The sequence below is a fragment of the Heterocephalus glaber genome, unplaced genomic scaffold (assembly GCF_053883595.1).
Source record: "Heterocephalus glaber isolate CG9 unplaced genomic scaffold, H.glaber_assembly_v1.0 deba00001456, whole genome shotgun sequence".
In the NCBI taxonomy this organism is placed as follows: domain Eukaryota; kingdom Metazoa; phylum Chordata; class Mammalia; order Rodentia; family Bathyergidae; genus Heterocephalus; species Heterocephalus glaber.
Genome location: NW_028258304.1, coordinates 588,027 through 613,458, shown reverse-complemented (window position 1 = coordinate 613,458; position 25,432 = coordinate 588,027). Strand labels below are relative to the sequence as shown.

General features: G+C 35.3%; 1 protein-coding gene and 1 pseudogene across 9 annotated transcripts in view; one reads left to right on the top strand and one right to left on the bottom strand.

The window, feature by feature from the left end:
- The window catches only part of Exoc6b (exocyst complex component 6B), a 721,832-nt gene that overhangs the window by 217,946 nt on the left and 478,454 nt on the right, over nt 1-25,432 (bottom strand). The window lies entirely within an intron of this gene.
- LOC147827100 (U2 spliceosomal RNA) lies at nt 1,472-1,625 on the top strand (annotated as a pseudogene).

Here is a 25,432-nt window from a genome sequence, read left to right as displayed (position 1 = left end):
TAGATGCAGAAAAAGCATTTGACAAAATCCAACATGCATTTATGATAAAAACCCTACAAAAAATTGGAATAGATGCTCTCTACCTCAAACTGATAGAAGCCATCTATGAAAAACCAACAGCCAATATCATACTAAATGCTCAAAAACTGAAATCCTTCACACTAAAATCAGGAACAAGACAAGGATGTCCACTAACACCACCCTTGTTCAATATAGTTCTGGAAACATTAGCCATGGCAATTAGACAAGAGAAAGAAATAAAAGGAATAAAGATAGGAAATGAAGAAGTCAAATTGTCATTATTTGCAGATGACAGGATACTCTATATAGAAGACCCCGAGAACTCCACCAAAAGTCTTCTAGACTTAATAACCAAATTCAGTCAAGTAGCTGGTTACAAGGTCAACACACAAAAATCAATAAGCTTTCCTCTACACAAATGACAGAGTCACTGAGAGAGAAATAGGGCAAATAATTCCTTTCACAATAGCATCCAAAAAACTGAAATACCTAGGAATCAACCTAACAAAAGAAATCAAAGACCTCTTCTCTGAAAACTATGGCACTCTGAAAAGAGAGATTGAAGATGATATCAGAAAATGGACAGACATCTCCTGCTCCTGGGTAGGAAGGATTAATATAGTGAAAATGGCCATACTTCCAAAACTGCTATACAGATTTAATGCAATTCCAATTGAGATCCCAGCAGCATACTTCATGGACCTTAAGAAAACAATCCAAAAATTCATTTGGAACAAGAAGACACCCAGAATAGCAAAAGCAATTCTAGGTAACAGAGACATGGCAGGGGGTATCACAATCCCCAACCTGCAACTCTACTACAAAGCTACTGTGATAAAAACAGCATGGTACTGGCAAAGAAACAGACCTGAGGACCAGTGGAACAGATTAGAAGATGCAGAAACAATGCCAGACACACTCAGCCATTTCATCTTGGGTAAAGGAGCCAAACACCCTCACTGGAGGAAAGATAGCCTCTTTAATAAATGGTGCTGGAAAAATTGGGCTTCAACTTGCCAAAGATTAAAACTAGACCTATATCTCTCACCATGCCCTAAACTAAAATCAAAATGGATTAAAGATCTAAATATTAAAATAGAAACTCTGAACCAGTTGGAACAGAGGTTAGGTAGAACCCTTGAAGACATTGGCGTAGGAAAAGATTTTATGAACAAAACCTCAGTTGCCCGTGAACTAGCACAAACAATCAACAAGTGGGATCTCTTCTTATTAAAAGGCTTCTGCACAGCAAGAGAAACCACCAACAGTGTGAAGAGACAACCCACAATGTGGGAAAAAAATCTTCACCTGCTCTTCCTCAGACAAAGGTCTATTATCTCTAATCTATAAAGAACTTAAAACGATCAGACCTCCCAAATTTAAAGGCCCAATCCAAAAATGGGCATCTGAAATGAACAGACATTTCTCACACAAAGAAGTAGAAATAGCAATCGCTTCTCGGCCTTTTGGCTAAGATCAAGTGTAGGAGTAGAAATAGCAAATAAATACATGAAAAAATGTTCAATATCACTGGTCATTCGAGAGATGCAAATGAAAACAACGCTGAGTTTCCACTTCACTCCAGAAAGAATGGCTGCTATCATGAAATCAACCAATAACAAATGCTGGCAGGGCTGTGGGGAAAGAGGAACACTGCTCCACTGCTGGTGCGAGTGTAGACTGGTGCAACCACTGTGGAAATCAGTATGGAGATACCTCAAAGAACTAGGACTACAAGTCCCATTTGACCCCACTATTCCACTGCTGGGGATCTTCCCCAAAGAATTAAAAGAATCATACCACAGTGATATATGTGCGCCCATGTTCATAGCAGCACAGTTTGTAATAGCTAAAACTTGGAAACAGCCCAAATGTCCATCAACTGGAGACTGGATAAAGAAAATGTGGTTTTTTAATAAAATGGAGTACTACTCAGACATAAAAAATGAGAAATTAGAGACATTTATAGCTAAGTGGATGCACAATGAGGCGATACTCTTAAGTGAAATAAATAGGACACACATGTATAAATACCAAATAGTTTCTCTGGTGTGAGAAACTGAAAGTGTGAATAAGGACTAAAATGTATAATAGGTAATGTGAAATAGGAAGAAAAGGGGCAAAGGTGAAGGAAGTGGGAGGGATAGGGGAAAGGATAGAAGGGAATAGGATTAATATGAGAAAATGGAAAAACAGGAACAAAATCTTTGTAAATAGGGAGGAATGAAGGGGTTGAAGGGAGGGCTGGGCAAGGGTGAAAAATAAGAACCAAGAGAGATTATGTAAAGGTGCAAATTTCCAATGATGAATGTCATTATATTGTATATCTAAAATGTACCAATGATTAGAATGAATAATCGATAATGTAAAATAGGAAGAAAAGGTCCAAAGGGGTAGGGGTAGTGGGAGGGGCAGGGGAAAAGAAAGAAGGGAAAGGAAAAATGCTGAGAAATGGAAAAAATGGAAATAAAGTCTTTGTAAATAGGGAAGGGTGCAGGGGGTGAAGGGAGGGCTAGGAATGGGGAAAAAATAAGAACCAAGATGCATTATGTAAAGGTGCAATTCCCAATGAGAAATGTAATTGTGTTGTATACCTACAATGTACCAATAAAAGAATTTAATTAAAAAAAAAAACAACCCCCCCCAAAAAACAAAAACAAAAACAAAATAATAATATGATGCTTAAAATCATTAATCATTAGAGAAGTTCAAATTAAAACCACACTAAGATATCACCTCATAACTGTCAAAATACATATTATCAAAAAAGATGAAACATAATTGTTGGCAAAAATGTAGAAACAAGGGAATGCTTGAATACTGCAGGCATGAATGCAAAGTACTATATACCAGTAGTGGCAAACCTATGGCACATGTGCCATAGCTGGCTGTTTGTTAGCATTGAAAGCTCTAAAAGTTTATGTATACCATCACTGGTATAGATATTATTTTAAATACTATGGAGGTATCTCAAAAATTAAAAATATAACTACCATATGATCTGGTAATTCCATTACTGTGGATATATCCAAAGGACATGAAATAGTATGTCAACAGAATATCTGCACTCTTATGTCTATCACAACATTGGTCATAATAACCAAGATATGGAATCAATCTATATGCTCATCAATGGATGAATGCATAAAAAAGATGGTATGTATGTGCAATGGAATACTAATGAGCTTTATTGTATATACTTGAACATTGTTGAGAGTAAATGATAAGTACATAAGGTAATGTATGTATTAAATTGATTGATTTAGGCATTCCACTATATATGTATATACAAAGATATCGTATTATACATCATAAATATACACAAGTTTTACTTGTCAATTAAAAGAATGAACAAACTTGTGCTACATCCAACAATTTGGGTGGTTCTTGCATAATTTTGAGGCAAAGAAATCAGACACATAATCAGATATAATGCCTTTTGTATAAAGTTTCAAATCAGGAAAAAATAACCATTCTAAAGACATGTTTTTAAATACCTGCTTAAAATCCCTTCCATACTTTAGAAAGAATTATTACTTACAGGGGTCATGAGGACTTCCTTTTTTTTTTTTTGTACCGGGGATCGAACTCAGGACCTTATGCTTGTGGGGCAGGTGCAACGACACTGAGCTAAATTCCCAGCCCATGGACTTCTGACTAATATCCTCTAGCTACTGCTTAAACAGAACGTTTCATTTGTGAAAATGCATACAGCTTTACACTTATAATTTGTTCACTTTTGTGCCTACGTTATACTTCATTAGAAAGCATATTTATTAAAATAAAACAGATATATTATTTGTATATGTGCTGCTGAAGCGAGCACAAAAAACAGATATATTATTTGTAAGGAAACAGGCTATGGCTTTTTTTCTGTTAGTATACTTTCTTACAAACTAATGTGAAGAAATATAGAAAGCTCAGTAATCATTATTTTCAATTACTATGTACTTCTTTTTTTTTTTTTGGTACCAGGGATCGAACTTGGGACCTTACGCTTGTGAGGCAGGCGGCAGAACCACTGAGCTAAATCCCCGGCCCAACTATGTACTTCAATTACACAGTGCTATGTCACAGTACTAAATGCATGTGAGTACAGGTGAAAAGCCTAGAGAAAACACTGTTCTCTTTAATGCTACTACTCTAATTCCCATAGACGCTGCTTCCATTTATTGAGCATTGATCATGGGTCAGATATTTTGAAAAGTTAATCTCATATAGTTCTTATAAGAACCCCATGAGGTACTTAATCCTTAATTTACAGATAAAGACAGAGATTAAATAATTTGAATATATCTTGTAAGTGATAGAGCTAGGATCATATTCCAAAATGACAGAGCCCTATCAGACTCCAAGAAAAAGGTCTTGTAACAGGTTCTATATCTTTTGGTTGCTCAGTGTCTTGGAGTAAAGGAATAGAGAAGACAAAACTCAGTTAAATCTGAAAAACTAGGATACTCAGTAAGAAATTTTTTCTTCTTTCCCCATCTAAGCATCAAAAGAAAGTTTAGTTCACAGCAGAAAATTAGATTTGACTCCAACCACAGCTTTTGTCAACCTGCTGGGAACAGAGCCTATGTTCCAAATCATTGAAGATCTTATCTAAATAACTTCAAGTTGCCTAACTAACTTTCTGAGAATAAGGAAGCAAATTTCAAAGTAAGAAACATGGAAATAAAGGTAAAAGGTATTTTGTGAAAGAAAGTTATGCTTTTACATCAACTCTTTGTTTTGCTTTCTCAGTAAAAATCTCTTGCTTACATTTTGGTATGTCAAACTTTATCTTTCTCTAGTTACTCAGAGTTAGATCACCGTGAAATAAAGAAAAGTTCAGATAGGAACTGATGGAGCAAAAGAAGTGAGACTACTCAGAAGAAACATTGTGCCAGTGGCTCTGAAAATTCTCTGTCGTGGCTCTGTCACTGACCCTTGAACCTTACCTCTACCATAGACATTAACTTTATTATGGATCCTTGTCTTCTGCCTGCCTATGGGACTTGATTTTTGGACTGCCTCTGTAAGCTGTCTTCCTTCAATGAACAGAGAAGCTAACTTTTTCCCCTTTTCTCAGTATCCCACGGCGACTGATTAGGCTGCTTCATCTCCAGAACAGTAAAGCTTCCTGCTTACTTGTGATATAGCTGCTCCATGATCCCACATTCTGAGATCAAATTCTGAAACTTCTATATGTTCATGTTATCTGGGACATGCCTGGAACTTTGGTTCTCATTTGCTGAAGAAATTCCATGGCAAGGTCTTATTCCATCTTTATACCTAGATCACTTTAAAAATGACCTATCCTCCACAAGTAGGTTCTCCCACAACTGAACCCATGTCTTGTCTTAGGAAGATTTATTATACCATGCAAAAACTTTTGCGTGTGTGTGTGTGTGTGTGTGTGTGTGTGTTGTACTATGGATTGAACCCAGGGTCTTTGCACAGAGATACTTTTTAATTTTTTTTATTTTTAAAAATATTTTTGGTACTGGGAATCGAACTCAGCATCTCATGTTTGCAAGGCAGGCATGCCACCACTGAGCTAAATCCCGGCCCTCAATTTTTTATTTTAAGACAGATCTTTACTATGTTGCTCAGATGCCTAGATTGGACTTGAACTTGTGATCCTTGTCTCAGCCATCCATAGTGCTGGGATTACCCCACCAACCCTGACTAGGATTCTTAAATTCAATTAGAGAATCTGTATGGATGTCCATTCATTAAAAAGAATTAGCCATTGTAGACAAATAAATGTTTCCTAACAGGTAAAGAAAAGGAAGCCCAAAGATAATGATTGAAATACTCCATAAAAAATACAGGATATTATTTTACGGCATGGGTAAACTGTACAACAAGATAGCAGGGCTTCAGTAAATAAAAAATGAGAAAAACAAGCAATATTTAAGCTTGTGGGTCTAATTTATTTCGCTTAACATTAGGGACTCCAAGTGCATCCATTTTCCTGAAAAATTTTCTTTACCCATTCATCTGTCAATGGACATATAGGCCACTTCCAATATTTAGCTATTATGAGTTGTTTTGGTATAAATATAGGTTTGCATCCATGTATCACTGTAATATAATGTCTTTTTTGTAATATAATGTCTTTAAGTGAAATAAATCAGATGTACAAGCTTAAATATCACATGATTTCTCTTATAGGGGACCTAAAATATAAATAAAATAAAGAGCAAGATAAAAAAATAGGAAACAAGTAGATCTTTTGTAAAAGGGAAGGGGACCAAGGAAGAGAAGGGAACAATGATGAAAAAGAGAATTAAGATGTGTCCTGTACATACATATAACATCTCCCTACAATGAATGTAATTGTTATGTACTGCAACATTGGCAGTCTTTTTTTTTTAAATTTTAAAAGTTTCATTATAATGTTTTCTGGTCTCTGTCCTTTCTATAGGAAGTCATACATTCTTACAGTTTTTCACACAAATGTTGCTTTTAAACTTTCTTTCTCTTCACATTTAATATCAGTAATCTGACCAATATATACCTAAATGCAGCTCATATTTATCCTGTGTAGGCTTGCTGAACTTCTAGAATCTGTGAGTAATGCATTTCCTGAAGTATGGAAACATTTCAAGCAGTACATAATGATTACATTTATCATGGGAAGTTGGTACATGTACTTAACACATCTTAATTCTTTTTTTGATCCTCTATCCCTCCCATCTTTCCTTATCCTTCTACCTGTTGTTCTCATGTAAAAAAGCTCTATTTTCACTTTTCTCCCTTCAATTCTTTCATTTTTCCTATCCTTTTTCCCTCCCCCTCCACTCCCCTCCTTCCATCTCTCCATCCCAGTACGAAAATATCTCCCTACTTCCTAGTACTGCTTTTGTACCATTATCTTTCCCTCCTCTCCTTCTAGGACAGCAAGTACAGATAAACTCTGATAGTCTGTTAAGAATGTGGTTCTTAGGATTTTTAAACAGTAAGATGGTGTGAAATCAATATACATTCAGTAGAAATTATACATTGAATTTTGTTCTTTTCTAGGGCAAGTGATTCATGGCATGATACTGGGAGGCATCAGCAAGCCACACTCTCAGGCAGCCATGTGATGAGAATAAAGGAATGATACTCTATAGTATTCTGTGTTGCTAAACTATGATAATTGGTAAATTAAGTGTATTAAACACATTTCAACTTACAACATTTAACCTATGACAAGTTTATTAGGATGCAACTCCAATGCAAATTGAGTAGCATTTTTAAATGAATTTTAGCCTTATGAACTGTATTACATTTCATGCTCCCATTTCATTCTTAAAAGTTAAAAAAATATTCTTTTCCTTTGTGGATGCTTTGGTTTTGGTGCTTTCAATAGACCTCTCTTGAATTCTACTTTGTTGAGTCTGCTATTAAACCTATTTAATGTAATTTTTTAAAATTCATGTAATTGAGTTCTAAATCACAGATTTTGTATTATTCTACAATACACATTTCAGTCTTAATTCCTGTTCAAGTAATATATATCAACGTATTTTGTAAATATGTTCCTCTTTTCTTGAACATAGGAATCATAGCTATTTTGAAGTCTTTGCTAATACCTGGGATCATTTCATCATCTGCTTCTGCTGACTATTAGAACATTTCATTATAGTCATTTTTTTATGCTTATTAGCATTCTAAAAATTTTTGTTTTGTATGCCATGCATCGGAGACCAGGTGCTATTAGAGGCTCTACAAGATGTATTAGGCTCAGCGGGAATTTGAGTTTTGCTCAAATAGGCAGTAAATCAGGGGATCATTTTATTTTCTCAGGATTGTTTCTACATTTTATTAAAAATGGGTCTATGTTTATCGCTTCTCAGCCTTTTGGCTAAGATCATGTGTCAAATGGGTCTATGTTAGTTTTGTGCTTGCTCTTAGGGTTTTGTCAGTAATTCCTATGTATAGCCTTACTGCTGTTTAAAAGTCATGGTGTTGGCTGGGGATTTAGCTCAGTGGTTTCGCTGCCTGCTGTGCAAGCGCAAGGACCCGAGTTCAATCCCCAGTACCAAAAAAAAAAAAAGTCATGGTGTTTACTAGGTCTTTCTGTGGCCCAATCGTCAATATCTTTACTGAGCAACTTCAGTTCTCAATATCTAGCAGTCTTCTAATCCCCCAGAGTGTGTCATAGGCATGTAGTGTTTAAAAAATGACCAAGGGCCAAAGGAGAATTTAATGAAGATTTTAGGGGGAGTGGTCCTTCTTTGTTGCTCTCTTCTTTGGTATCCTGGCTCCTTTAAGTCCTATTCATATTGATATGTCAAATATTGATCCCTTCCCTTCTTAGAAAATACTGTGACTTTATATTTTCTCCAAGTCGTGTGGTTATTATAAATACAAGATAAGTCTCTTACTAGCTCTACACATCTGACTCAAAAATAATTTTTACAATTATCAATTTGTACAAAATCTGGGGGGGAAAAAACTAAGAGCTGGTCAGTAATTTTGTAAGACTCAGTATTGATTTCCATTAGCACTTTGGCAAACATTTCTGCTTTATTAAAAAATGCATACATGTGTGACTTTTGAACACAAATTTACAACAAAGGATAAAGAATGCCATTAATTGGTACATGTGTATTTCAAAACAAAAATAAAGGCACTAAAAAAAGTAAAGAGTTCTATTGCCATGGAACAATAACAGTGTCACAGAAAAAAATATATAAAGGTTAAGCATAGAAATTAGAGATGTATAGTTTTTTGGGTTTTTTGTTTTGTTTTGTTTGTTTGGTCCCAGGGATCGAACTCGGGACCTTGAGCTTGCAAGACAGGCGGAGGAACCACTGAGCTAAATCCTGGCCCTGGAGATGTATGGTTTAATGAAAACCAAAATAAACTTTAAATATGATATTCTAGAACACTGATTTTAACCTATCTCAGTCTCAGTGACTGCAAAATTAGACTGTTTTAATGGTTAAATAAAAATAAATCCTATGTAGCACAGTACTAGCTTATATCAAGTACTCAGTAATTATCCTATGATGTTTACTATTTTTATTCCTATGACCCTAAAAATGGAAAACAATTGGAAAAGACATTGGGTGTATGTGCTTACAATGTATTTTATAATTTTTACTATTTACAATATTTTACTACTTAAAATTGCATAATATTTCACTATTTATGTCTTACAGAGTTATTTTTTTTTGTTTGGTATGGGGGATCGAATTTGGGTCCTTGAGCTCGCACAGCAGGCAGTGAAACCACTGAGTCAAATCCCCCGCCCATGATTTCTTTTAAAACAAATAATTCTTTCTGGGCAAAAAGGTGGGATATGTACTTTCTTTTCTGAAGCAAATCAAGGAAAATACGCAATTAAGTGCTAAATTGAGTAGAATAAACTCTAAGCCCTATTATTGTAGAAGAAAAGACTACGAGGCCAAAACAGGTACAGAAAGCTTTACCAAAGTGGAGAGTCTTGCTGGATGATCCTTATTACATACCAATATGGTAACAACATGGACGTGGCTTATAATATGAAAAAGAAGTGGAAGTAATATAAACTGTACTACAAATAACAACACTTAGAATTATAAAGACTTCCACAGAATGAGAAGTCATCACAAGGAAAAATAAATGCTTCTCTTTCCTCAACTCCTGTTCAGGTTACAAGTCAATTTCATCAAGTCATACCATTACCACAGAAATGTCGTTGAAGGTGTTCAGTCTTTGCCATGCTTGACATTTCACCAAAGTACAACCAAGATGCCAATGAATCAAATTCAAATATTAATGAGCAAAAGGTCATGATGTGGTAATCTCCAGAGCTCTATTAGTTCCTGTTTTCTGACCCTATCCAATTCCTCTTGCCCTTTTTCCAGTCTTCTCTTACTACATACATTTAAAAACACTGATGTATTTTTAAGACACACCCTCTAAACCATAATGAAGTGCATTTTAAGTGGAGGCCTCCCAGATGCCAGATCCCAAGTTCAAGAGTGATCTACAGAGACACAAAGTTAAAAAGAAAGAATTTTACTAAATCCAATTTTGATATTTAATTACTAGAACAAAAAAAGAAAAGAACCTGCCTATTGCAAACTTTCCAGTAAGTTACTTAATGTGACAAAGCAGAGCATATTAAAATATTAACCAAAGCTTCCAGGAGAACCTATATAATCGCAATTGTTTATTCAAGACCTTTATAAACCTCATAAAAAATTAAGTGAGCCTGGAAGAAAACACACCACAGCCATTGGAGAAAGTTTACAAAGCAGAATGTTACAGACGCCTGACTGTCTGCTAGCCAGACCCTTTCAACTTCCATGTACCACTTATTACTCAGTTTGTAACTAGTTAATACCCTAAATAAGGGCATCCGTCCTCTCAAACACCTCATTAGCTTGAGTTTCTTTTTCACTTTTTAAGCTAAAGTATCCTGTAGGTGCTTTGGTTCGTTACTCTCTGCCAATAACAAATGCTTCATTTCAGAATATTTAAAACTTTAGGTTTCTCTGAGGAAAATAATTTAAGATATTCTTTACAAGAATGTAAGTAGCTGTTTTAATTAATCTCACTACGGTAGAACAGTACATAAACCATCATGTACATTTTATGGGACAAGGCAGAAAAAACAAGATAGGACTGGAGAGGCACTGACAGTAAAAGAGAAAGGATTTTTGTTCCCTTAATGTAGCCTCAAAATTTTGGGCACTTTCATTTATTTGACCTTTAGGATATTATTTAACTTTTGTTAGATTCATCAGTGAAATATAGATAAGAATACCAATCCTACAAGACTATGTAATAAATCATTAATGTTATATAGAGTCCTTTATAGTGTGGGGCATAGGGGACGGTCTCAGTAAAATGGTAGCTAATTTATTATAAAATGTCCTCTCTCATGGAAAATAACTGTCCATAGCTTAAGGAAAATTTAAAATGAAAGTTCAGAGTGTCCCAGGTAGAATTAAAAATTTCACATTTCTAGAAAAGTGGTTGCAGGGAAATTCAACATAAAATTGTAACATGAACTATGCTCATTCACCATCAACTTTTATATGTCTAGAAATCTACTATGAATTAATGTTGTAGGATACAGAATATAAAATATGAATATTCACACATTTGGTGATAACAAATACTATTTAATTATTGACATCTCAGGAAACCATTCTGCATATTCTCCTTCATCCCTTCTGAACAGTCATAAAAAGTTGTAAAAGAGGAAACTTTTCATCACCGTATATCTGTGCGAAAGTGCCAAAATATGTTAACAATTAGAGAAGAGGAAACCTGAAAGACGGCCTTGTTAGTTAAGGAACTTGCTATCAAAGAACTTATTAAAAGATAATAAAACCAAATGGTCATTAAAATACATACTCACAGGAAAAAAAATGCCTGGTTAACAGTCCCTCAATATAGCTTTTTGTTTCCAATAGTGCCAATAGTAAAGCCTCAGAAAAAGGATAGTCAAAAAAAAAAAACCAGAGGTAAAGTGATAAAGTGATCCTAAGATGAAGGTAGAAGCTATATAGAAAAAAATCTATCTTAATCTCAGAATATGGGATATCAAGTATACTTGAAAAGTACTGTACTATCTATCTTGTATTCTCAAAGCCCTGAGTAAAGCAAAATAGAAAACTAGGTTTATACTTTGCTACTCATAGCCATTAAGTTAGAAATCATTATTCTTATTATTAGTGTGTCTTTCTTGCATTGCTCACCATTCAATTTTTTTTTAAGGAGCTAGGGATTGAACCCAGGACCTCCACACTGAGCTACATTCCTAGCCCCCCTTTTTGAAAGCAATTTAATTTTGAGTCAAGGTCCTGCGAAGTTGTTAAATTGGCTAGGGTAGGCTAGAACTTGAGATCCTACTGCCTCAATTTCCCACAGTACAGGGATTACAGGTGTGCACCATAGTTATTGGCTTCTTTGTTCCTTAAACATTTAGACATGAAATGTGAAAAATTTACCATTTGGGACGCTATTGCAGAGATACAGTGCCTTCAGGCTATATTTTCTTAAGAAGACAATGAACTGAAGAATCTTTATAATAGGACATGCTAAAAATTTACCATTTACATTGTGCTCAACAATATCAGGTCATTTTCAGCGTACCAGACATTGGTGATAAGAAAAAGATACCACCTGTATTGAAAAAAGAACATATCTTTTGGAGTATGTTGGCTGCTTACTGTCTGTACTCACTTTTACCTTAACAATATTAGCCAACAGCAATGTAAAGTTAGAAAATATCAAATTCTTAGTTTCTCAACAGATATGGGAGATAAATGGTGAGAAAGTACTAATGTATGCAGAAGCCCTTTTACTTTTTCCTATTTACACTTCCTCCTTCATCCTGCCTTGGATGTGACAGCAAGAATTCTAGTAGATTTCTTGAACCCTTGAGAAGATGGCCAAGAGAATAATAAAGACCTCAGCACTGACTTCCTTCATTCTCTGAGCTGATATCATTTCTAGAGTTCTTGTTATATGACAAAAATTAGTGTTCTGTGTTCAAGCCATTCGAAGTTGGTTATTTGCTGCTACTGTTAACTGATATGTATGTGAAAGCCAACAGAAATAGGAATCAGATGAGAGATGTGCATCATTATGCATAAAAGGGATGAGATCATCATGAAATGGCGGGGGCGGGGGGGCAGATCAAGGAATGTCTTCTCAACTTGTTTGTAGAGACAAGTATATAGTCAATAAAGATTTTGTTATGTTTGAGGTCAAGTAAGGAGGCCAGTAAAATATTAGCATAAGGAACATGAAAAACTACTGCAAAAAAAGAGAAAGAATACAATATCTGAGATGGATAATTTTATGTCAAATGGTGCTCAGATATTTGGTCAAACATTATTCTGAGTGTGTCTGTGAGGATGTTTATGGTGGAGATTAATATCTGAATTAGAAGACTTGACTAAAGTAGATGGCCCTCCTTGAAATGGACCTCTTTCAATCAGTTGAAGGCCTGAAAAACAAAAGACAAACCCTCCTGTAAGATGGAGCTTTTCTTGTTTGACTGTTTCAAGATAAGACATCAGGCTTTTCTGGCTTTTGGGCATCAGCTGAATTACTGGTTCATTTTTTTTTTTGGTACCGGGGACTGAACTTGGGACCTTGTGCTTGCGAGGCAGGCACCAGAACCACTGAGATAAATCCCCGGCCCAACTGGTTCTTCTTAGGTCTTGCGCCTGCCACCCTTCACACTAGAAGTTACACTTGGGATCATGGAACTACACATTGGCTCGCCTGTACGTCCAGCTCACCAATTTCAAATCCTAGGACTTCACAGGATCCATAATTACATAAGCTAATTTGTTCTAATAAATCTCTACACACACACACACACACACACACACACACACCCTACTGATTTTGTCACTCTAGAGAACTCTGGCTAATAGAGCATCCAAAAGACTCAGAGAATAGCAAAGACTCAGAAAATGTATATGAGACTATCAAGAGGAAAAGTTCCAGGAACTCATTAGTATCATTGTCTGGAATATAAAAGAAATTATTTTCAATAAAATAGCAGCAAAAAGCAGTAAGGACAGTATACTACACAGTGTAAGGTGAAATGCTAATATGATGGATCAAAAAGTGAACAGGAATATTTAAAAAAGAGAACAAAGATAAGATGAAAGAGTTGTAAGAGAACCAAAAGCATTATAACTAACTCAAATTTCATTTACAAGGGGACAAGTGCAGAATTTATGCTAGGAAAAATTACCCGTCATGAAGGAAACAAATGCAAGACATTTTTCTACATTCAAAAAACAGTATGGAGCTAAAAATTGCAACAAAAGATAGTAATCTGAAGATAGAAGAGAAAGTTTAACATTAGGTCTAACTGATTTCACTACAGAAGAGCCAAGAAAAAAAAATGAAATACCACTAATGACCAATATATCAGAAAAAAGGTTTTACAAATAAGGGGAAAGACCTACACAGGTAGGGTTTAAAAAGTTCACCAAGAGTAAAACAAAATCAATGATAAGAGTCTCAGTACATATATGTACATCATAGAAAATTGCAGGAGCAAAAGAACTTTTTCAGGAAAAAATCAAATACACATATTCAGGCAGAAAAATTAGACTGATAGCTAAGGAAGAAAATCAGATTTCTCTGCTACAACACTAAAAGTTAGATTGTAATGAAACTCCATTGAAAAATATTGAAGGGAAAGCAAAAAAGGAGCTAAAAAATATTTGGAAATAAATGAGAAGGTGCTTAGAAAATATGGATCAAATATAAATTGTCACAAAGCATGGAAGCTACTGAAAAGCAAGATAAGTTTAATAATTGTCTTAAACTATAAATTTTAGCAATTATTGTTAGAAAATATATTAACACAAGATAATGCTCAGATAATAGTAATTGGTTTAAAATATTGGAATAAAATAATAGATGAGAAGAAGGGGGTGAATAAAAATGTACCATAAACCATTTATATTAAAAATATATCAAAAATAAAGTTTTTCACTCTTACTTGCAACATGTACTAAATCATGAGTTAAAGAATAATCTGGAAAATATGAAAGAATTGGTTTTTCAAATGTGCAGAGCGTGTGCAAAGGTTAAGAAGATGGGGCAAATACATCAAAACTATGTAAGAGAAACTGTAAAACAGAGAAAGCATGAAACAAAATAACACAGGTATAACCAAATATTTAGCATTATAATTGTATATAGTTTAAATAATCCTGTTTAAAGAGGAATTCAAAACTATAAGGTAAGGAATAAAACTGATAGTAAAATAATGAGTAAAAGCATACAAGAGAAAAGAAATTACAAGGAAAATCTAGTAATACAGTAACAAGAGATAAATTCAAGGCAAGAGCTGTTAAATAAGAGTATCATTTCTTATTAGCATTCTAAAATAAAGTTCTGACTTCCAGGAGCACTCACAGAACATAAAATAATATATCAAAATATATGAAGAAACAATTATAGTAAAAGAAGAATATAAAAAACACAATAAAGCATAATACTAATAGACCTTAAGAGAATACCCTAAGAGTAACAGATTAAGGAACAAAACTTATAATGATAGATGAGACTGCAATAATATTATTATAATATATATTTTAATGACATATTAGCAGTAAGGATCAGTAAACTGTCAAAGAAAAGCATTGTAGTACAGAAAGATACACAAATATAAAAGAAAATACCAGGCAAAACATAAAATATGGTGAAAATATATAAATTCATGTGCAACTGATGTTGCAAAAGATTAACATTGATAGCTGACATTTTAACAGAAACGATAGTTGCAAGAAATTGAGAATGCTCACACAAAAATACAGTACTTTAAACTATCCATAGGCCAGACATGGTGATACATACCTGTAATCCCAGCACTCTGGGAGGCCAATGCAAGAGGATCAAAAGTTCAACCCAGCCCAGGCAACTTAGTGAGACCGTGTCTCAAAAAACGGTGCAGGGGGCCGGGGATTTAGCTCAGTGGTTCTGCTGCCTGCCTCACAAGCGGAAGGACCCGAGTTCGATCCCCAGTACAAAAAAAAAAAGGGTGCAGGATGTAACTCAGTGCAAAGGCCCTCAGTTCAATCCCCAGTACCACAAAGTAACTAAATAAATATATGAACAAAAAGATTATCCTTTAAAAATAGAGAAAATGTAAATCTTTAGAGAAACAAAAACGGGCCTCATGGAAGGAGTTAGGAATTGTTCTCTCCTACTTTTTGGAAAAGTTTAATAATAACTGGCATTAATTCTTCTCTAAATGTTGGTAGAATTCCCCAGTGTGATTATTTGATCCAAGGTTTTTCTTTAGCAGAAGGTTTTTTTAATCACTAAGACTAACTTTTTTCTTATTGTGTATGTTAAGATTCTCTATTCCTTTTCATAACAGTTTAGGTAATGTGTGTTATCGTAGGGATTTCACCACTTTGGATTGTTTTTATGTTGCTAAAAATTATAAATTTATACATTATATATTTAATGGGATACTTATTTTTGTATTTGTATCTTTTGAGCCACACAGAAACAAAATATGTAATTATAAACCAAAAATAAATAGTGGTCTATATATTTCCCATGTAATTGCTGATATTAGAGATTTTTCTCTCTTCATACTCCCTGAGTTATCGTACAGTATCTTATCATTTCAACATAAAGGACTCCCTTAGCATTTCTTGCAGGACATGTCTAGTATTGATAAATACCATCATGTTTGATTGATCTAGGAATGACTTAATAACCACCTGATTTTTTTTGGCGGGGGGTACTGAGGATCGAACTCTGGACCTTGCATTTGTGAGGCAGGCGGTGGAACCACTGAGCTAAATCCCCGGCCCTTGCCAGGTGATTTTTGAAGGACATCTTGACCAGATATACAATTCTTGACAGTTTTGTTTTTGTTTTTGTTTTGAGCACTCTGAATATATCAACCCACTGCCTTTTGGCCTTCAAGTTTTCTGATGAGAAAACTGCTAATATTACTGCAGATACTTTGGATGTGACTAATTACATCTCTTGCTGAATTCAAGACCCTTTCTTTATCTTTGGCTTTTGACAGTTTTATTGCAATGTTTCTTGGTGTGAGTCTCTTTGGTTTATCACACTTGTAGCTCTTAGCATTTCTTTGATTTCTCAATTCATGTCTTTCATCAAATTTGAGAAATATTCAGCCATAATTTCCTAAAATATTCTTTCTGCCCCTTTATTCTTTTGGCACCCCACAATGTGTATATCTGTCTGCTTTATGGTATCTACACTTGATCTTAGCCCAAAGGCCGAGAAGCAATTGCTTTATGGTATCTCATAAACTCTTCAGGCTGTTCATTCTTTATTCTTTCTGCTCCTAAAACTTGATAATCTCCATTGTATTTTTTTTCAAATTTGCTGATTCTTAATTATGACTACTCAAATTTTCTGATGAATTCTCTAGATATTTTCATTTAAGTTACTGTAGCTTTTGTTCTAAATTTTATCTTATTTTTAAATGATTTTTATCTCATTTTGTTCATATGCCTTTTATTGAGATTCTTTAATTCTTTGTGTTTCCCTTTAGCTCTTTCAGAACATTTGAGACATTTGTTTTAATACATGTACTGCTGAAGTATAAGACATGTATTTTAAAGTCATCATCTGTGATAATTGTTATAAATATACTTTTCCCTGCATGAGTCATATACTCTTGTCTTGTATATTCTGTGATTTTTGTGGCAAAAATAGTATTCTGGAACTCCAATCTTCTCTCAACCACAGGCTTGTTGTTTTCTGACTGTTACATGCTATAGTTTAGTGACCATTCTAAACTATTTTTGGAAAGACCATATTGCTTGTCATATGTAGTCACGAATTCTCTGTTCTTTTATCTTGTATAGAGCTAACATTTTGTTATTGTTGTTTTTGTTGTTTTTTGGTACCGAGGATTGAACTCGGGTCCCTGTGCTTGAGCAGCAGGTGGTGAAACCACTGAGCTAAATCCCCAGCTAGAGCTAACATTTTGATAGACATTTTTCTTGAAAGGAGCAAAACAAAAGCCAAATAATTAAGAAAGACAAAAAGAAAAGCACAACAAATGAAAATAACCAAATACCTGTTCCAGCCATTGAAAACTGGCTTTCTGCTAGAGTAGTCAACACTTACCTAGGTTTATATCTGGAGATCAGTTTAAGGTGTAAACCTATGGATTTTCATGTCTTTTCTTCACATACTGCCTAGAAAATCTGTATGGATTTGTGAGTTTTCTGGTATAAGCTACTTTTAAATGTTTGAATTTCCCAAAGAATCTCTCTCAGCTGTTCCTCTTGGACTTTAGGTGGTCTACAGTATATTTGCACTATCTAGTGACCTGTAAGTTTTTAGTTCACCTCACATTATATTTTAGTTCCAAGTTACACAAAAAAAGACAAGTGTCTTCTAGCAGGTAACTCTAAATAGGCTGAGCAGACATACACAATAATTTGCATATAAGACATGCTCTGTTTCCCCTGAAGCTAATGAAAAGGGTCCTAGCATAAGCATGTAGACGGGTACTACTTCAAGACAGCCAACATACTGGAGTGAGAAAGACATGCACAAGCATTTAAAACTATTTCCAAGTTGCTTTTATCTTAATGTTTTTTTGGTTGCTGTAAACCTCTATTTTCCACAGTCTGAGAAAGTTGATTCTAACTGTTTCTGCTTATTTTTAAATTTTCTAAATGGGGCAAGAACTTGGAGCTGCATACTCTGCCCCTTGCAAACATCATTGCCAGAGGATGCTCTTCTTCAACCAACCATGCCACACATATAATTAGCTCTGTATATCCATGGTTTCCTCATCCATGAATTCAATGAACTGTAAATCAAGATATTGTTGAAAAACAAAATGGTATGTTCTGAAAATGTACAGACTACATTCCCTGGCATTATTCCCTAAACAGTCTAGTATAACAATTATGTATTTGCATTGTATTAGGTATGATAAGTAATCCAGAAATTAAAGTACTACAGAATACTTGTATACTGGAGAATATTTATAGATTTTATATAAACCTGTATTATTATACGAGGGACTTGAGTATCTACAGACTTTGGTATCTATGGCAGCACTGGAACCAATTCCCAATGAATATCTAGAGATTACTGCATATATCTCAGATAAGAAATTATCAAATTCATTTCCAGAGATAGGTCCTTGATGGGACATTTCTAAAAAGTTGTATTCTTTGTGATTGTCTAAAACTATAAGCTAAAGGTAATCTGTTTCATCAAATGTTTGTAAGAGAAAACTACTCTGTGATTTCAGAACATCAATTTGCATTTGTATTTACATTAAGCTTAGTATCAAGTAAGGGACACTTTTGCCACAAACAACAGGGTACATACACAATATCATAACAGATTAAATAGATAAAAGTTTAAAAAACCACATACCATGTCTTTAAAGTAATAAATACTCTTGCTGGATATAGCAATTTAATTTTAGAAAAACACTGACCTTATTAAGCTAATGTCATCAATTTAAATTTTATTGGCTTTCACCCCTATAATAAAACCACTTTCTACATACTGCCAGATCTGACTTCTAATACTTTGTTTTGTTAAACAAATTTCTATCTATGTTCATACTTTTTTCTTCTATTATCTTTATCCAGTTTTAGGATGAGCACAATGTTGATTTCCTAAAACGAGGGAGAAGTGTTCTTTTTTTTTTCTGCTTCAAATGTTTGATATAATTTATCAGTTAAAATGTATACAAGCCTGTTGTTATCACATAGGTAGGTTTTCAAGCTAGGAATATACTTTTTTTTTTTTTTTTTGGTACCGGGGATTGAACTCAAGTCCTTGCTCTTGCAAAGCAGGCCGCAGAACCACTGAGCTACATCCCCGTCTATGAGTTACTTTTGAATTAAGTTTGTTTCTTGTATGTAGCATATTGTTGGATTTTGCTTCTTGACCCATTCTGCCAGTCTATTTCTTTTGATTGAAGTGAGACCATTAATGTTGATGGTTATAACTGAAACGTATTGACTTGTCATTGCCATGACTTTTTCTTTTTCTTGGGTTCTCCCCATTTACATTTAATTTCTTGTCATGCCAGATGCGTTCATTCTGCTTTGCTTCCTGGGGTTGTGATCCTCAGTGTCTGTTCCTAGGCTATTGTGTAAAATTCTTTGGAGTGCTGGTTTGGTATTCATGAAGTTCCTAAGGTGCTCTTTGTCATGAAAGTATCTTATTTCTCCATCAATGTTGAAAGATAGTTTTGCAGGGTATATCAATCTGGGTTGGAGGCTGTTTTCTTTTAGGGCTTAGAATACGTCACCCCAAGCTCTTTTTGCCTTGATGGTTCATGTTGAGAAGTGTGCTGTGATTCTGATGGGCTTTCCTTTGTATGTGATTTGCTTCTTTTTTCTAACTGCTTGGAGAACTTTGTTCTTCTGTTGAGTTTCTGGAATCTTAACAATTATATGCCTATGTGCAGATTTTTTTTGATCAAGGCTATTTGGAGTCCTATATGCCTCACTTACCTGTATGTCAAGTTCTTTTCCCCTGCTTGGGAAGTTTTCTGCCATTATTTCTGTGAAGAGATTTTTTATGTCATCTCCACTCTCTCTTGTTTCTTCATTGGCTCCAATCAATCTTATGTTATTCTTCTTTGCATCATCTAGCAGCTGCTGGATTGATTTCTCATGTTCCCTTCTAATTTGGAAGCAATTTTTCTTTTCCTGGTCACTAACTGCAATCTTATCTTCTATATCTGAAATTCTGTCTTCACATTGGCTCATTCTGCTGTGCAGACTTTCAATGGAGTTTTTCATGTCCTGGAAATCTATTTTCATCTGTTTTATGGATTCCATTTGTTTCCTATGTTGGGATTCCATCATGTTCCTCAGCTCCTCTCTAGATTTATTAATCATGTCTTGCAGTAAGGGCACAATTTCTCCTGTTATCTGAGAAATTATTTCTGATTTCATTTTTTCCAGATTCCCCTTTTGTTGCCAGTTCAGTGGGTCCAGGTAGCGAGTATCAGAGTGTTCCATCTCATTTCCCTTCAGGGTTGCTGTAGGTGATCTGGAAGTCTGGTTTTGAGACTTATTGACGTGTTTTCTCATTTGGACTGGGTGGGGGGCTTTTGGCGCCTGCACGGATTACCTCCTCTGAGCTGGGAGAGGTGGGACAGGGGCCGGGAGCAGAGGTAGGGATGGTGGCCCAAAAGCCTTTTCCTTTGGGCTGGGAGCAGCAGGAGGGTTGGTGGCTGGGAAGCCCCTTCCTCTGGACCAGGAGCAGTGGGATGGCAGCTCAGAAGCCCCTACCTCTGGGCCGGGAGCGGTGGGAGGGATGGTGGCCCAGACGCCCCTTCCTCTGGGCCAGGAGCGGCAGGATAGAAGGTGACCCAAAAGCCCTTTCCTCTCAGCTGGGAGCAGCGGGAGGGATGGTGGCCGGGAAGCCCCTTGCTCTAGACCAGGAGCAGTGTGACAGCGGCTCAGAAGCCCCTACCTCTGGGCCGGGAGCAGCGGGACTCAGTACCTTGGTCTGGTAGTCCGATGTCCTCTACATCTTTGTAGTGTGGAACCAGGTGGCTGCCTGTCTGCAGCGGGCTCATTCAGCATGTTCTGTGTGACTCGGGACCTCGGTAGGGTGTCCACAGACCTGCCTGTCTGCAGTGGGCTGATTCTTCTTGTAAATTCTTATGTATTTGTATACCTTGTATTATATCTGTTTCTCTAGTAAGCACTGACTGATACAGATTCTGAACTGCTTTGGCTCATATTTCAAAAGGACATGATGCCAGTATTGGGTGATAACTACATATCAATACATAGGCATAGACCAATGGCAATGAAAAACAAACTACTGCATATAGCTATGACCTTAAAGGCTACATACTTTCATTGCGAAAACACCAGACTAATATGGCAAAGAAGCATTGCTTCTTCTGCATATTGGGTGGTGGGGGAAAATGTTCCAAGAAGAAATCACATTTTTATGGGCTTGATGTCAGAATTTATAACACTCATGCAATACAGGAATCCCTAAGCCATGCCATGAATAAAACTGGTCCTGGATTAGTGATCCCTTGAGACAATTGGAAAAGCAAATACAAAACAGCTCAATAGGGACAGTTTTATTATCAAAGAAACTTGAGTTTCTTGGAGGGAAATATTCCTGTTAAAGACAAGCTCACAATGAAAATTTAAAATTTCTTAAAGAAAGGATTCCTCAGAAAGTACACTCTTAAAGATAAACACAAAGAATAAACAGCACAGTTGAAGACCTGTGATAAAGGAACTTTTTAAAAAATAAAATATGTTTAAAATGATAAACAATACAAAAGCAAATTAAATAATTACAAATCAACAGTACACTACAAGACAGGCAGATAAAAACAACTGAGAAAGATATCTAGAAAATGCTGTTAATGAAACTTGAAAATCAATGGATGGAAGCCAGGCATGGTGACATACACCCATAATCCTAGCATTGGGGATTCATCTGATTCAATTTACTACATGAATTACTACTACCACAAGATTGGCATGAAGAAGAATCTGTCAACAACACAAATGCATTCATAGAATAAAGCACAATGAATCATGGAAAGAGTACATAATACTTTTATCAGAAAGTTTGTCACTTGGTATTGCATATGTTCGAGCTAAAATAGCCCTTTAGCTAAGTGAAGGCAAGAATTACAGGCCTTAACTTTTTTAGTTATCTTTTTTCCTAAACCAAATGTCTTTCAAATATACCATGTGGATTTACTTTCTCCTCACTTCTATATAATAGCATTTTCTGTTTTGACTATAAAATAAAAGCAAAATAATCAATCCAGGTAGGCTCTAACCAGAATAAAGTACAAGAGGATTTTATTCTAGATCAATAGTTCTTATTCCACGTCTGAATTACCCAGACAACTCTTGAAAACACAGAAGGTTTGTCCAAAGCCCTAGTTACTAATTCAGAAGGTATATATGGGGCCTGGGATTTTTGCATTTCAAACAAATTCCATAGGGATATTAGCCTTGTTGTTCCAAAGACTACACTTTGAATAAAATTCTTCTATAGCACAATCCAAAATTAATTTAGCTTCCTGGCAGACTTAACCATGACTAAACCTGAACTCGCAGTCAATTCAAATTCCCAAGTCTTTTTGAAAAGCACAACTGATAACCTATTTAGCAGTCTCATTTCTTATTTTCTGACACACTGAGAAAATCAACAAAAGTATTTTGCAAATGATAGATTATTAATTACATATTTATATACGAGAGTATGTTATTTTTTATAGTATTTTAGCTTGAATTCCAAAACCCTGTCACCTATAACATACAATTGAGCCAGTTTTTTTTGGTTTTTTTTAGGTACCAGGGATCGAACTTGACCTCGTGTTTGCAAAGCAGGCACGGCACCACTGAGCTAAATCCCTGGCCCCATGTGAGCCACTTTTAGAGATTTCTTGGTGTTCTTTCCCTGACATTAAGAAAACTCTAAGGTTCTGAACTGAGTATTCGACAAATTATTTTCTAAAATCCCATAACAACAGTAGAATTGCTAAGGATGACAAAAAAACAATGAATCAGCCTCAAAATGCTTTCCAAAAACCCTTGAAAAATAACCACTGGCTTCTTCTTAACTGTATGAATAGTCTGTTTAATTGTCCAATTACTAGATGTCTTATAAATACTTGTCCATAAGTGAAAAAATAAATTGATTTCAAGTTTGAGTGCTTGACTCTGGTTAGCTAATGTGACAAGACAAAGAACCCTGCCATATTCACATAACGTGGACAGAGGCCCTCTGTGCAGGGATATTAATATGCTAAGAGAACAGCCTTTCAAGGAGCAGATGCACTCAGAGTCATCCAGCTGAACTTTAGAAATTAATGATTCCACTAGCCTTGTTTAGTAAATTTTTTGTGCCAACTTCTTGAGTACCAAAGTTCAATTCAAGTCAGCACGCAACTTAAGATACATCTGAAGAATAAATTCTTTAATTCTACATAAATTAATTAGCTCACTGAAAGCCTAGCTCTAGTTATATCCTATTCAAGATGCTTTGGGTAGCAAAAGATCAAAGGCCAGACAATTAATGCATTATAATATAACTGATATAACAAGTTTTTCCTTACCTAATTTAAGTCTGTCTACTGGGATGGCTGATTTAAGTTGATAATCTGTAATTTACTGTCACAGGTTGAATAAATATATTGTGTTAGTTACTTTTCTCTCCTTGTTGAGACAAATTACCCAACACCCAAAGTTAAAGAAGGAAAGGTTTATTTAGCTCAGTTTATAGAGGTTTCAGTTCATAATTGGCTGGCTCCAAGATAAGGTGGCACATGGCAGATGGGCAACAGTTCACAGTGGCAGAAGGCAGCAAAAGCAACAAGAGACCTTAACAGCATCTTTCTGCTCCTTTTATCTCATCCACACTATAGAGATTAGGGAGGTGCCAAACCAATCACTCACATGGTTTAGTATTCACATGCCCTTAGTCCCAGCATCACACACTCTAGATTCATCCATCTCAGAAAAAGCATGAGGCTTTAGAGGGACATCTAAACACACATATATTTATGCTAAAAAAAAAAATGAACAGACAATTGCTATAGTAAGTCTGAAGAATCCTTAAGACTAAGGTGTGAATGCACATTTTTCAAGTCAGGAAAGACAGTATAAGACTATACATTCAGCTAACTTAAAGAAGCCAGAGTGAGCTATGGACTTTTGAAATCAAAGGACATACTTTCCCAAAGGAAAAGATGCTGAGCCTGGAATCTTTCAAAAAATACACTGATGAAAGAAAGGCTGAGTTGTGGCTATGGCAAAAAATAATGGAGGAAAAGAAACAAAATCTTCGCATTTTAAAACAAGCAAACAAAAGCCAAAAATTCTGTCTGAAAAGCATCTTGAAAACACTTTTAAAATGCACTTGACACTGTAGTATGAACTATATGGAAGCTATTCCATGATTTTTTTAAACAGTGAAATCAATCACAAACAGATGTTACAAGTCAGTCCCTATGTGTCCAAAGTGGGAGAAACAGAGTTAGACGCAAGCTTCTAGATTTAACCACGTATGCTATTGTAAATGCCAATTGAAAAAATTGTTACAGAACACTACTTTGCTATAATAATGAGGAGGAACAAGTAGCACAATGTGTAATTTGTGACTAGTAGCTTTGACAAAGCAAATACAATCTTGGTATACAAAGTCTATCTGGTACATATGAAATAGTGCTATATAATAATGATTTTATTTCACATCTTCCACTAGCAGAGTATAGGAAAAAAGTGATTTCTAAGAGATGTTGGAGGATTCTGTAGGTAAGCACAAAAATTCTAAATAATACTGATATATCAGAGCTTAAAGTAGTTCATAATGCAGTAACAAACAATCCCAAATCTTTGTGACATACAACTACAAATACTAATTTTTTTCTTAAGTTACATGTCAGCTTGATGTCAGGCTGAAGAAACCATTTCTGGGTTTTCCAGGTTTCAGCCTTTTCTGGGACATGTTGCCATCATGTCAGAGGGCAGCCAGCCATAGCAGAGCAATGTGATGTTTAAAAAGGATTCTCCTTGGAAATGACATCTATCCCTTGTATTCACATTTCACATGACAAATGAAGTTGCATGTCTAAGTCTCATGTCATTGGATGGGGAATAAAAATTCTCTCACAGAGAGAGCTTGCAAATAATCAGGGAAGACAATAATACGATAATCAGCCCACAGATCAAAATATTTGTTTTTTCCACTGCACAAAAAAATACACACACCTTGATCCTCAGAGAGATGTCTCAATTCCTCTCCAATTATGGTAGTAGATCCAAAAAGTGCGTGATCTTGTTAACACCTCTATTTAAAGTCCATGGCATCTTTTATTTGGAGATTAATAAAGTAAGAAGAAAAATTAACTGCCCCTCAAATATCCAACATACCATAAAATATGGGAAGAGAAATGAGAAACATATTATGGGAATAAATCTCC